General features: G+C 45.8%; 1 protein-coding gene across 12 annotated transcripts in view; it reads left to right on the top strand.

The window, feature by feature from the left end:
- Positions 1 to 15,396, top strand: part of TENM2 (teneurin transmembrane protein 2) — a 1,160,613-nt gene that overhangs the window by 1,042,850 nt on the left and 102,367 nt on the right. The gene's annotated exons all lie outside the window — the stretch shown is intronic.

Genomic DNA, 15,396 nt, shown 5'->3' with positions numbered 1-15,396 from the left:
CCCGGGACGGCTTTGCCTTGACATTTAAATTTCCACTTCCATCACCAGTGAGATTGGGTTACACTAAGCAATGCGACTTTAAACTATTTTCTGAGTAGTAAAAGCGAACGATGGCAGTGTTATGAAATCGTGTCTTTTAGGAGGCGTTAAAATGTTACTGATACTGATGGCAGCCAGGCAAAAAGCCGCAAGCCAAGACATTGAGAGGAAGAAGGCAGAGGCCCTGAAAAAAGCGTGAGGCTGATACATAAAGAAAAAAGTTCAAGCTGAGCTGGGAGTGGCTTCAGAAGCTAGAAATGCACACTGCTGGGAGTTTCCTCTTTCATTTGTTTTTCCTCCCAAGCTGTGGGTTTACCCCTTTCTATCAAAACCCTGACTGCCTCCCAAGGAAGATCGTCTCTGGCCAGGCCAATTCCATTGGTTTGGCCAACCCTGGCACCCAGCAGCAAAATATACTATCCAGAAAGAACCTAAATGATGCCCTGCATGGAGCCGGGCCTACAGCAGGTGCTCAGTAAGTGCTGGCTGGCTTGAGGTTCCCTGGGCCTGACTCTCTCAAGTTACTTAAGAGAGAGAAAAAGAGAAGCCACATTGTATTGGAGAAGAATAGCTGGGAGGATACAGTGAGAAGCCACCACAAGTTAGCATCAAAAAGTACTGTTTCTTAGCTGCCGAAATAGCCCATTTGTTAGAAGCTGAGAGCTGGATTCAAAAAATAGCAAAAGGAATAAGTGAGTAAATGAAGGATTTCACCTGAGTTTTGGAGCATGAGGCCTTGAACAAGGGATGTGTTGGCCTATAATCTAGCGCACATGCTCGAAATGGGGGCAGTATCACCCCCCAGCAGAATGAAAAATGGCTCTTTGAGAAGGTGAAAAAAATCTTACTCTTTTTATGTATAAAACATGGATATATATACAATATATAAATAGATGTAGAGTATGTCTGTGGGATTAAAATTTCATGATGGGGAGAGGAATTAGGAGGAAAGGATCAAAAAAGGTTCATGGAGGAGGAGATAATGACCAAAAAAAGTTGAGAAATATTAATCTGGCAGAAGAGATGATAGATTGATCGGTTTCTAGAACTTCGATAGAAGTGGCCTCAAGTGTCTTTACTGAAGACACACAGCTGCTTAGGAAACTTTCTGCCAACTCACGTTTCTACCTTTATCACCCCCCTGCCTGCTGGCTAGGGTTTATGACAGGTTGGTTTGGACTGAAATCATCAGACAGGGCAAATAATTGATTTTGTATATGTTTTGAATTTACTGATCAACTAAGTTCCCTTTTCGGATAGTAACAGTAAACAGTTATTGAGTACTGACCATAAAACTTGCCAGCCCCAGGGCTGAATTCTTAACACGGCTTCTCTCATTTAATCCTCATATCAGGTGGAAACTACTGTCATCATCGTCAGACAGGTGAGAAAACTGGCTCAGAGAGGTTAAGCAATTGGCGTAAGTCTTAACTGTCAGCGCAGAGAGAGGGGGGGTCTCTAAATCCAGGTTTACTTGACAGAGACCAGGTGTAGCCATTACACTATTTTGATCACCTGCTTTGACCCCACGTAGAGCCAGCCAGAGTTACTGTGGAAGCCAGCAATGAAATCAGAGTGCGTGGGCCCCAGGGAGGACCCTCCCCTATTGGGAGAGTCACCACCTGCAGGAGCGTTTCTGAGGTGATGGAGGATGATCCCCTCTTAGCACGCTTTGGGGTTCTCTGCTTTACCCATGCCTGCAGGCCAAAGAGTGCATGAAGTTAGCTGAGATCCCAAAAATGCATTGTTGCTCCTCAGCATAGGTCTAATTGGCCAACTTCCCTAAATTGAAGTTGACTTTCTATCAGAGTTCACATTTCCACCAACTTTTCATTAAATTAATTATTCAAAACAATTCAGAGTTAGCGTTCTCACAGCAACTGTAACTCTGCCATGACTATATTAAGGCGTAAATTGAACAGCATGTTTTGCAATAAAGTTAATTTTATATTCACCAGAGAACTGAGTTATAGTTGCTGTGGGAACCATCATTTCGAATCTCTTGACTTTGGTGCATTTAAATTCTCAGCCACAGCCTTGCACACCATAGCAGATTTCGCCTGGACGCTTAATATGCTTCCCACCATGGCCTGGCTACTCTGGACTTGGAAGTCCTGCCAGAGACTAGCCTAGCAGCTGTCTAGTTTCCCCCGCCTTCTTTCTTATCCTGGTACCTATGGCACTTTACAGAGAAATAGCCAAGAAACGAAAATGATTCCCATTTTATCTTAAAAATGTCTGTTGAGGGGAGGTGACTTTGCTCAGGTGCACCGTCAGGGAGAGGCACCAAGTCTCAGGCAATGTCGATGAAAGCAGCGGATGCCTTTGCATTTGTGTGGAGCCAGGACTCTCATCCAAGGGTATTTTTGGATCTGCGCTGTATTATTCAGTACACACGGGGTGACCTCTGAAAGCTCCAAGTCCTTGTATGTGCCATTAATCATGCAGGCATGCACAGCCATACATCAGACCTTATTGGAGCTCCGGAAAGGCTCAACAACATTTCCCAGAGCCACATAAAACCCAAGCATCTCTAAATCAAGATGCATTGCAGGGCCTCTCTGAAAGGTGCATTCAGCAGAACTGGAATAGAACTCGGGCTAAATCCTGGTGGTGTGGAAATAGTAACATGTGCCAAGGTAAAGACAGAGGCTTGTTGGGACGAATAGCAGAGGGAGACAATGCTGAGATGGTTAGAGAGGCAGGCGTTCCATCTATGAGGATTATCGATTTTTGTAGCTTTATTGGAAAAGTCAGTCATGCTTTCTCCCTCCTGGGGATTGCTCTGTTGCAATTTGGGAGTGCGTGGCGGGGTGGGGGGGGGGAGGGGAAACTCTGCAGGTTAGCAGCTGAGTAGCAGCTCCCATTCAACATTCAATTATGCATTTAGCTAAAATGTGACTTAGCAGAAACATACTGCTGTTTTGCATGTTTAAAATGTATTGAAAGGAGGGATTTTTGTTTCTCTGTAAATGAGAGGATTTCAAAGAGGAAGCTCTCGCCTTCCTAAGGGCACACACATTATGCAAAACTGGAGAATAGCACCCAACAATGGCATAGGCCAGATTGTTGGAATGCTAACTCCCATTCTGTACTCTTTCAGAAAACGTCTTCTTATTCCTCATACTGTGCCACACAGAATGCACCTCATCATTGAGACTTTTTGTAAAATTTGTAGATAAATACCCTGTGATGAGCAGTGACCTCCCAACCAAGTCCTTGGTCAGCTAAAAACTATGTTAAGAGAAGGACTATAATGCTACCTGCAAATACAGTTGCAGAGATCAGGATAAGTTCATGATGACTCAGGGTTCCCTGGGTGGCAAGGATAGGAAGGGGTGAATGCTAGAAGGCGCTGGATTTGTGAGTAAGGGCGGGGTGGAGACGCCCTGCCAGCCAGAGGAAAGAAAAGAGGGAGAAGAAGCAAAGGAGAGATTGAAATGTTTTTCCTGTTTCTGTATGAGGCAGAAAGTAACAAAGAACGAGATAAAATACAGCTACTGTATGAGGTCATTGGACACGTAGTGTTTTGAGAACAAGTCTTGAGAGGATTTGGAGGGATTGGTTGGTAAAGAAGACTTGACAGATTAATAAATAAATGTAAATATATGTATAAATGTAGGTACACACATAAATAATTGATAGATGGGTGGATAGATATGTGATGGAAGGAGGAAGAATGGATGGACGAATGGATGGGTGGGTGGAGGAAGGAAGGAAAGAAGGAAGGAAGGTTAGATAGAGCTTTTAAATTGTACTTGAGTGCCATAATTCAGATGGGTCAAGCTTGCTTATAGAGATAAACAGAACACATAGGGATTAAAAGTCCAGGATTAATAACCTGGGAGGGTGTTTGGGGGTGGCCCAAGGAACCCCTATTGTCAAGAAGAACTAGACAAAGCTGGCGGAGTAAGTAAAGCCTCGTGGTCTGAAGTCATTGCATTAAGAAAGCTGGGGAGTTCATCTGCTGGAGCTGTTCCACGTTAGATTGTCAACCCCAACCCTGGGGAGAGAGCCTGGGTGATCCTGTGGTCCTCTGCTCTCCTCCTCCCCTTCCACCCTTTCCCTTCACCTCCACAGGTTGCCTTTAATACGGGAAAGCAAACTTGGAGAGCAGAATCACCACAAAATCCAGCTCCTCAACCTCGTTTGTTTGCAGATTCGCGACTAAGGAGTTTAATTTGTTTGCATTAACTGGAGCAGTATTTTATGGACAGTGTATTTTATTCTCTGCTTTTATGTCCCAAATGTCTTTGCTTTTAGAGGGATGTGTTGGGAACCCTAAACACATATAGAATTAGCTGTGCCACGTAGAGTCAAGGTACCAGGGCAACCCTGTTCCCTGCCCAGGCCACCACCATGGCTTACCGACATTATCCATGGGGCCTCCTCCCGGCCGACCTCCCAGATTCTGCCCCTGCCCCATCACCAGTCTGTTCTCCCAGCACAAAGGGATCCTTTAAAAATTCAAGTCATATCAGACCACTCCTCTGCTCAAAACTCCCCAAAGGCTTCTTTTCATTGACAATAAAGCGAATATCTTTACAGTGGACTATGAGGCCCTGCACCATCTGGCCTTACGCCATTGCTCTCTCCCCACATTCTTACCTCGCTCACTCTGCTCCAGCCACTCTAGCCACCTTGCTGTCCCTCCACCGCCCCAAACTCTCTTTGCCTCAGAGTCTGTACCTGCAGCTTCCTCTGCCTGGATTACTGTCCCCCAGATATTGGCATGACTCACTTCCTCCCCTCCTTTCGGTTTTCCACTCCAACATCATCTTAGCAGCAAGAACTCTCCTGACCACGCTATATACAACAGCAATCCCCATCAACAGTATCCCCATCACAATCCCTCCTCATGTTTTATTTTTCCCCATAGCAATTATCACCATCTGACACACTATATTGTTATATTTGTTTGTTGTGAATCTCCCCCCCAATAGACTGTAAGATCTTTGAGAACAAGACTTGATCTCCTTTGTTTACCACTGTATGTCCTGTGTCTAGAAAGGGCCTAGCATTTGATAGATACTCAGTAAATATTTACTGAATGAATGAAAGAATCAACTCTTGGGTCTATCCCAGAAGTCTGCATATTGTAATAACTCAGTAAATGTTTGATATTGGATTGAAATTTCTCCCTTAGGGATCCTTTCATCCCTTGCTTTCCACACACTAGAATTGTCAAGGACAAGGGGTAGAGCAGGACTCTCTTGACTGGGGGACCACCAAACCACTCAGGCAGGACATCCTGAGGTAGCTTCACCGGGCAGGATCATTGTGACACACTGTCTGGTTCTCAGCTTCAGAAACTCCATTTTGGTTACGTTAACAGAGAGAGACAAGCTCTAGACTGACTCCCTCACACTACCCACGTTCACATGTAAACCCAAAATGGCCATTCATTAATCCACAGTGAAGAAAACCCACATCTCCTGCTCATAGTAGTCTCTCCCGAAAGGGAAATCTTTATGGGAAAAGAAGTTAAAATCAGAAGATTGACTGGGGAGCAAGGGATCAAAGCAGGGAGTGTGATATTCTGCGGCCGCCCTTTCCATGCAGAGTCCTACCTGGCTGGAGGGGAGCAAAGGACATGGGCTCAGAGTTGGGCGGGCCTGGATTCAAAGTCTCAAGCTACCATTTTTAGTGATTATGACCCTGGGCAAGTTAACTGACCTCTCTGAGCTTCAGATTTTTCAACCACAAGGGATGATGATAATATGCACTTCATATGGTCCTTGAAATGGCTCAATCAAGTAACAAAGATATGAAGTGGCGAGCACGTGGTCTGCACTCCTGAACGGCAGGTGGTGTTACTTTATTCCCTAAGTGAAGCAGGACACACTCACTTCTGAAATGACCCTGACTCTCTTGCTCCACAGGCCCCCTCTCCATACCTCAGGCAGACCACCCTTTTCTGGTGCCATACTTTTCTGAGCCTCATTGAGACTTCTAAGCCTTGTGATCCTTTAGAGTTTCACTTTGCATGCCTCTTATACTGTCAGGGGAATTCTGTAGATAACGTGTCACATCCATTATGTGCCGTTCTTACTCGTGTAACTCTCAGGAAATTACTTCATTTTTCTCATTTCCACTTCAGTCTTCAGAGGGCCCCTTCCTGGGGTCTTTGCTATACTGACTATACTGATCCTGTTTTAAACAATAGCATAAGGTCCCTCCTCGGCACCAGTTCAAGTGCAAATCAAAGGCTTCCCTAAGCCACACAGACCCTTCTGCTACCGTTTAATGTATAGTAATAATAACTATCCATTCTGGAATGTTTACTATGTGCATTTACATGTAGTTTGCAGATCATGTATATTACTATATGCATTTACATATTTATACGTACATCATGCTGAGTACGTGATATGTGCTCTCTTTTAAACCCCAACAACCCTCTGGGATAGGGACTTTTATTGCCCTGCTTTTACAGACGAAGAAACTAAGGAATAAAGAGCTTATAATTTTTGCCCAAGATCATGCAGCCAAGGGGCGGAGCCGAGTTTTAAACCCAGGCAGGCTGGGTTCAGAGCCCACTGCTTTCATCTCTCTAAGTACTGCCACGTGGTTACTGAGCTGACCCGGTACTTTGGCATGAAGCGGCAGCAGAATCTGTTGCAAGGCCCAACATGTGCAAGCAAGTGACTCTGTATAAAAGTCTATGCTCTCTCCCTTGTCCTTGGGGGTCTTCGCCTCCATGCCTACCTTCTGCCTCCATGACCGCCAATGAAAAGAGCCCAGTCCTGGCTCCCTGTCCTCGATGATGACCCATTATCCCAGCTTGCCTATGACTCAGGACTTTCAGTGCTAAAATCTAGACAGCCCCAGGCAAGTGGAGATGGGCGGTCACTCTAGTTGGGAGCAGAGACTCTAAAGCCCATCTGCCTGGTGTCAAATCCTGGACTTCACTGCCACGACTTCAGCCACGTTGCTTAATTTCTTGGCGCCTCCATTTCTTCACCTGTAAAATGGGGATAATAATAATACCTACTCTACAGGTTGCAGTGACAATTAAATGAGCTAATGCGTGAAAGGCAGGTACAAGAGTGCCCGGCACACAGAAGTGTCTCCGTGAGAGTTTGCTATCATTGTTGTCATTATATGAAAAGCTCCCTAAAACCCGGAGTTAGTCCTGAGGCAGATTCTTTGCCTCGCCCTTTTAACATCTATAAGAAACAAACATTTAGTGATTTCCTTACATTTCCTGAAGTTGTGCTGCAAACAGCAGCAACAAGAAAAAATATATGGCAATTTCTCGTCGGCTTGTTTTTACACTAGTTAAAAGGAAGCCATCAGCCCTGCAGTAAGTAACAAGCCCGTGCCCACAGGCCTCCTAGGTGTTATTTGTATTTTTATGACCCTCTTGTGGCTATAAGGATGCTCAGTGGGTGTAGAAATTGGATGGTTAAAAATAACAAATAAGAAATCAAAGTTGTGCCTTTGTCCCTATTTCCATACCGGGCAGGTACCACATTCATTACATGCTGGACAGCTGTGGGAATAAGCAACACAAGTTACAACAACTTGATTGTCCTCCAAGAACAAAATTAAACCATTGCGCTTTCATATGATTGTCATCCCTGCCTTTGTGTAACTCTTGTCACCCTCTTATTCTACCCATGTGACTCTCTTCTACCTTGTTGGGTGCCCTGTTCTGTCTCTTTCGGTCAGAAGGTTTCAGCTTCTACAAGTTGAAAGGCGCAGACCAATGCCAGCCCTCATACACAGCTGCCATCATCAGCTTGGTTTTGGACCCTGTACTGCAACCAGCTGTTTCTTTTGCTTGGAAAAGTGTCATCCACCCAGAGGCTTGGGGTGTGGCCTTGCAGGAAGCTTTCCTTTTACCTGGCTGCTGAAACAAGGGCACAGTGAAGCAGCCGAAACACCATTCGGTTTATTTATGCAAGCATTCAACAAATATCTTTAACGCTAGGCACGGGGGTGGGCCCTGAGAAAACAGCCATATACAACCGAAGTCGAAGTCTTTGCCTTCGGCAGGCTTAGCGGCTTCCAGGAAGACGGCCATTAAACCGCTGCGTCTCAGCCATAGCTGCACACAAGAATCACTTGGGGAGCTCAAAAAACAAAAATACTGATGCCTGGGTCTCATCCTCAGAGATTCTAATTTAATTGGGGTGCAACCCTAGCATCAGGATTTTTCAGCGCTTCCAGGTGATTCTAATGTGCAGCCAAGTTGAGACCCACTGCTTTAAACAAAGGGTGAATTAGAATTCTGGTGAGTGCTATAGGAGGAGGAGTAGATAGTGCTATGAAATCATGTAATGGGAGAGGAACCCTGAGCTGGAAGTCAGAAGCCTTCCCTGAACCAGTGCTGGCTAAGCCAAGGATGAATGGCTTTGCCAGAGTGAATGCAGGCAGCATAGTTTAGGAGAGGGATCAGCCCGAGCCCAAAAGGAGGATCCAGGCTACGTTCTAGAACATGGCAGGGCAGTGTGGTTGAAGGTCAGAGAACAGAGCCTGAAGCGACCTGAGATGAGGGGGAGAAATGGGCAGGGCCAGATAACTCCGGGCCTTTGAGGCCCTTTTAGTGGTTTATGATTTAATCCTAATGCAGTGGTTCTCACCCAGCGCAGGCATCAGAATCTCGCCCCCCCCCATCCCCGCCCCAGAGCTTGTTGGAATGCAGATTGCAGGGCCCCACGCCCAGAGGTCTGAGTCAGCGGTTCTGCGATGGCGCCCAAGGATGTGCATTTCTAACCAGTTCCCAGGACCACACCTTGAGAAGGTCCGCTCTGATCTCAGGCAACAGGAGAAACCGCTGGGGCATTTTCAGCAGGTTTCAGCGTGGTGCCAGTCAGTGTGTGCTTTAGCAACGTGGTGATAATCACCAGTCACTAGCCCGCTACATCTTCCTTTGATTCGGTGAAGTGGAATAAAGAAAGGTGATGTTCCAAGGAAAGACAGCAGCCTCCCACAAGGGAAGCACAGGCTTGGGTCGGACCCCGGGGCTGCTGGGGGATAAAGGTTCACTAAGTAATTGACATGAGGTTTCCCTCCCAAGAAGAGCTATTCCTGGTAACTGTTGCCTAAACTCTCAGTTTCCTCCCGCCACGATCTTCCACTTTTAAAAAATCTATTAATAAGACTTCTCCTTTTCCCTATCCCCTTTTTCCTCGAATGTGGAAAGATCTTTATTTTTTTTCAGTTCACCATGTTTCTCTGAGGCCGAGGCTGAGCCTGCTGCTTTCCTTTTCCCAGGCAGACAGAAATGATGCTGATCAGTGAGAATCCAGATGCATCCAGGAAACGTGTAGCGTAGACAGCTGGATCCAAATTTATATCACCTCTTGGACACTGCTGTTTCTGTTGCTGCTGGGGTGGAGGGGCGTGATTTCTGCCTTACGAGCAAAAGATGAGCAGTCGACCATGGAAAGGATCTCTGGCCTTCCCAGCCCTCCCCACTCCAGCATCCCCCGTACCCGCCCCTATGCAAACCCTTGAAGACACCCAGATGCCGTTGAAACAAAAAGAAACATCTGCCTCTGGATTTTCCGTGTCTTCTCTAACAAAGCAGGGGCAGCTGTTCAAGCTCAGGTTCATGGCTGAGAGTCCGGGCCAGTTTGTGCCTGGAAACAGAGCCCCTCCTCCGCTCCCCCTGCTCACGCAGACGAGCAAGAGCGACCAGCCCTGCCGTTTTCCAGGGACCAGTATGCTTCTTTGGCAGCCAGTCTTCTAAAATTAGTTGGAGTTTTCCCCAGAGTGTCTCGAAGCACCGGATTAATTTTCTGAGCATTTGCCACTGCTGTTTAGTCTAAATGGCCACGGAACCCCTGGTGATCCCGGTCTCCAACACCTCAGCTGTTTTCAACTCTAAAGAGCTCTGGAATGCGACGGCAGACTCTATTACATGTTTCCAGTGTGCGTCTGCTCCTTAATTCCAACAGTGCACAGCTCTTGGAAGCAGGGATATTTAAAACAGTTGGGGAGAGGGGGTTCCCTAATTACGTTAACATGCACAAGTACAGTTCTTCGCCAGAGAAAAAGACACCATTTATTCGACCTTCAACTCTCCTGCCCTCAGCATTGCCCTCTGCGTGAGTGGGTTTTCTTCTCACTCAGCCGGACCACTGTGGCCTTGCTAGATTCTCGGGGGGTGGTCATAGGGGAGTGAGGATGTCCAAGGAGGTGATGCAACCGCACACTCAGGACACCCGAGAAAGCTCCGTTTTTTCATTTGGAACAGGATAGGCTCTTATTTTTTTCTTGATCTGGAGGTGAGGCAAAGAGAAATGGCCTGTGCTTCAAACCATGCCCCGAAGGAGAAGGCTGCCACTAATTATCATATGTGTGGTGTCAACACTGACAATCCTAAGTGCTGCTACCTACTGGGCATTTACAGTGTGCCAAGCTCTAAGCTAAAATCTTGGCCTTTATCATTTCATTTCACCTCTCTGGTATCTGTATAAAGTATTATCATCATCCCAGTTATTTATTCAACAAACATTTATTGAGTGTTATGTGCCAGCTAGTTTTCTAGACACTGAGAATATCTCAATGAACAAGAAAGGCAAAATCCCAGCTTTCATGCAGGTTGTGTTCTGTTTTGGGGGACCGTAAATAGGATTAATTAGTAAGATGTATCATTTTACAAACACGGGTGAGAGGGGAGTCAACCAGCTCGAGTTCACACAGACAGCGAGAGGCAGATTTGGGTTTTAATCTGAGAACTATCAGACTACAACCAAGTTAAGGTTTGCCCCCTTGATTCAGAAGAGGCTTTCCACAGGTGTTCAACCTGGGATGCAGCCGCTCTCCCAGTGGTCTCTTGAACCGAGCAGGAAGCCCTCACTTCTCTAGCTCTGCTTGTCATCCGTCTGCATTCCCGTGCAGCCTGTCTTGTGTTTTCCCTCACATTTCCCTCTGGGTAGGGTGCTGTCCTCTGCGCTGCTCTAAGGTGTGCTTGACATGGAATGTTAAAATCCTCCTTTTCTTTCGATACCCCTTATCCAATATTAGCCACTTATTTCTACCTCTAAATTGCTGCACATAGCGGAACATTTCTTGATGCTTTTTTAGAAAAGCCTTTTATGGTAATTATAGCTTCCTTCAAGTGCATCCATGCTCCCCTTTTTACTGTGCTGTAGACTTTATTTTGCTCATGCCTAATTTTTGTTAAGGCAAAAAGCCTGCCTACCTGGTAACCTTGTTGAAGGATTTTTTTACTGGTTGGAATTCTATGTGTAGAAAAGTCTTGGAAACTATTCCATTGCCACTTTGCCAAAGGCATTGAAGATGCTGATTTCAGTCAGAAGCCATTCATTCATCCATTCCCCTGAGTATTTATTGAGTACTGGCAATCCAAGAGTAAATGAGATAGACATGGTCCCTGCCTCGATGGGTTTACGTCATAACAGGAGTGCTCAGGGCAGCTGTTCAGATGTACACTGCACAATTCTCGGGGCATCGTTCAAATTGCAGTTAATGACAATGTGCACATTTACTACAACAATTTTCCAACAGGCGACAGTAAAATGTCTTAAGGAAGGGCTGCTCCAGGGTCTGGCAAGCATCAAGGAGATGCCAGACAGTTGTGATACAGTATGGTGGATAGAACACGATAAAAGTGCCATGATGGGTGGAGCTAGCCTGGATTTGGGAGTTCTGGGAAGGCTTCCTGGAGCTGACTTCTGAGTGGGGATCTGAAGGATGGGTTGAATCAGGCAGATGAGGAAAGGGAAAAAGAAAGGCCAACAGCTTCAGTCTGACCAAAACCTAAAGTGATACTGACATAGGCTGACATGGTGAGAACCGGTTCATATAGGATCTGTAAGCCAGGTAAAGGACTTGAGACTTTACCCTGGGGTCAATGGAAAGCTATAGAAGTGTTTTCAGCAGTGTCTAGAACAGAGAGAATTGGATGATGGTGCAAAACTGGAGACAAGTTAGGAAGCTTCCACAAGAGTCCAGAGCAAAGATGAGGATGGCTTGGGTTAATGTAGAGGCAGTAGGGATGGGAGTGGAGGGCAGATTCCAGAGATATTTAGGAGGAAGGACAGGTAGGACTTCTTATAATTAAGAGGAAAATAAGGCAGGACTTGGTTGTTGACTAGATACAAGAGATGAGAGACATGGGGGTTGGGGGGTAATTGAGAATGATTCCAAAATTTCCATCTTGGGCACTGGGTACATGGAGGTGTCATTCACCAATCAAGGGATCTGAGTTTCGGGGAGGGACGGTAAAGAGTCTCAACTCTGTTGAGTTTGAGGTGCTTGTGAGTGAACAGATGGAGATGTTGAGATGCAAGTTGGAGTTCAGTTCTAGAGCTCAGAGGACTAGAGTTGAAGATTCAGGAGTCACCTGAATATAAGGCTGTGTTTGGGGTTTGTTTGTTTGTTTAATTCCAAATTTCTGCATCAGCTCTAATTTTGTTAAGGCAAAAACCTGCCTATCTGGTTACTGTGTTGATGGGGGGTTTTTTTAGTGGTTAGAATTCTATGTGTAGAAGTCTTAGAAACTATTTCACTTCCACGCTGCCAAAAGCACTGGAAGTCTGATAGAATTGGCCCAAGATATCACTGATGCCCTTGAAAGTTCTCCCTGGGAAGAAGACCTTGATCTTTGAGAAGCCCCTACTATATTCTCAGGACTCTCAGCAGAGTCTATAGTAAGGGCCAGGCACCTATTGTGTACCTGACACAAGCCAGGCTCTGCGATTCAACAGCAAACAAGGAGGTCTCAAGACTCATGGAGCTTTAGGTCACAGCAGGATTTCTCAACCTCAGCACTATTGACATTGGGGCTGTATCATTCTTTGTTGTGGGAACTGCCCTGTGCATTGTAGGATGTTAAGCAGCACCCCGGACCTCTACCCACTAGATGTCAGTAGCATCCTCCCCAAGTTGTAATAATCAAAAATGTCTCCAAACATTGCCGAATGTCCTCTGGAGGGAAGGGATGGGGACAGAATTGCCTCAGTTGAGAATCACTGGTCTGGGGTCATGCTAGAACATGAAGTCTCCAGCCAGCCAGCCCTCGAGCTGCACTAAGAACCAAACAGCTCTGCCTTAAGGCATTCTGTATTCATGATCTCGGAGGTAGGACTCAAGGAAGTCAGCAGTGCTAGCTTGAAATCCAGAAGACCCCATACGGGAGACCTCTTGGATCCCCACGTATGAGCCCATGAGCCCAATCCAACTCCAGTTATAGGATCCTCTCCAGAGAAAAGCCGCCCCCTGAGACCCATTTGCCCTCCAGACTAATTACTTCCTACGTTTTGTTTTTCCTTAAGCAGAAGCTGGCTTTGCACTTTACAAACACAACGAATCACCTCCTCAGAAGGCCACCAGCAGAATGAACTTGTGCTGGGAGTAGGTTGGGGTTGCCTAGCAACGCCACGCACCTACCAAGGCTGCTTTCTTTCTCTTCAAGCTAAAAGCAAAGTCCTGTCCATTAATTCCCAGCTGCTCTGAAACTTCTCAGAGATTTTCCAGCTTCCTACTGTTCATGTTTTCATCTTCCTTATATGATGTGGAGGAAACCCGCTAGTGTGGTCTGTTTATCACACTTAGCTGACGGGGAGAGGGGATCAACAGAGAATGAGAAAGGAAAAAAAGCCTCATTCAATCTAGGAGCACACATATTTTGAGTGCATATCTCTGACTGACTCCATCTCTCTTTGCAAATTTGAATTTTATGTAGTAGACATGGGCCTCCTACACAATGAGGCTTCTCTTGAGACTTTGGGCATGATTTTAGTCAAACATGAGACCTCAAAGTAGCTAAATAACAAAGCACGTATAATAGATGCCACGCTGAGCAAATGTTGGTCGATCCGTCATTTAGTGTATTCTCTGTGATCCGATCCCTAAAGCTCTACTGGTAGAAATTGTAAAGCTGGAGGTGGCTAGAGTTTGGAGACACTCTCTTTTCCTGGAGAATCTGCAAAATGTCTCTTGGGCTTTTCCTACTGCGTTCCATTTTGCTCCTGCAGAAATGTTTGTGGCATTTCTCTCAAAGTGGGGATGACGTCCCCTTCCAGTGCTCTCTCACAGTATGAACAGGGGGCATGTCACTGGTTTTCCAGGCAGGGCTATAGTCACCTCCTTGGTAAGGAAAGAAGTGGAAATGTGAATCTGGGCTTTATGAGGGTAGATGTGGGACCAGCCAGTCTTTCTCAAGGTATGCAAACGTTGGTGTTTGATTTGCATCCTGAATTCAGTGCTAGGCTGTACAACAGAAAAAACAAGCCCTGGTAACTGTCTCCTCATTTCTCTTCTCAAGACAGCTCAGCGTCCTTACACAGACCTCCCCATATAGAACTTCTCCTCCGTCGCCTACCCTGTTCTCTCAGGTCCTAACTCGTACCATATTCTGGAAAGGATGAGAGGGAACGAGCGTTGAGGAGGGAAGCTTCTTAAAGAAGTAAATTTCAACTCAATTTCAGACCCTCCAGACCTTTCTTCTTAGGAGGAGTCCTTTAAATTCCCACCACAACCACATGCACCAATTAGGTTTGTTGGCATTCTCATAAGGGGAACTGGAGAGAAGAGAGGAAGGGTGCCAGGTGAAGGCCTCTGGACCGCTGGAGAGAGAAGGAGGGAGAGATGCACACTTTTGATTCAGAAGATTTGGGCCAGAAAGGTTTCAAATCAATTACCTCCATCGTTACAAGGCTCTTCATCTCTTTGCCGTGGCCCGATCCACCCTGCACTTTGTGTGGTTTAAAAATAGATATAAAGAAAGATGGAGATTGAAATGGTAGCAGAGGCACACGTAGAATTAGAGATGGAGCTAGATATTCAGGAAAGTTATTTTCTAGGGACAATTAAATTAATGGTCATTTGGGGTATGTTTAAATGAAGTAAGAAAACATACCTAGATTGCACAACTCTAAATTTGCTAGAAGTCGTTGCATCGTACACGTAAAACAGTTAAATTTTATGGTATGTAAATTATGTCCCCATAAACCTGTTAAAAGAAAGAAAAATGAAAACATATCTAGGAATTCTTGCCAGCAAGTAGGTTTTGTGAGTCTGGCCACATCCTGCCAATTCTCTGCTTCTCTCTGCATCTTATGAAGGGCAAAGGAGGCTGTGCTTGGGAGACTTCCCCTCTCTCTTTAGTAGCCCCCACTCTCTCTTCTTTCCAGGCTCCGTTTGCCCAAGCTCAGGTCAGGACAGTGGTAGCTGTAGTTGTTTTGGGTGCTGGGGCAATTAGGGAATTATGTAGGCTGCTGATTCCACACACCCCCAAAAGACAGGAAAAGAAAAGAAAACCACCAAATAAGAATCACTTGAACCCCAGCACCTTCCCCCCAGTATATATACATTCCTCTGTCTTTTCCCAGTTCATGGCACTCAGCACCTACTCCTTCCACAGCCTGCAGATCCTGC

The sequence above is a fragment of the Equus asinus genome, chromosome 9 (assembly GCF_041296235.1).
Source record: "Equus asinus isolate D_3611 breed Donkey chromosome 9, EquAss-T2T_v2, whole genome shotgun sequence".
Taxonomy (NCBI): domain Eukaryota; kingdom Metazoa; phylum Chordata; class Mammalia; order Perissodactyla; family Equidae; genus Equus; species Equus asinus.
The sequence above is the reverse complement of the archived record's forward strand: the minus strand, read 5'-3'. Positions and strand labels throughout refer to the sequence as shown.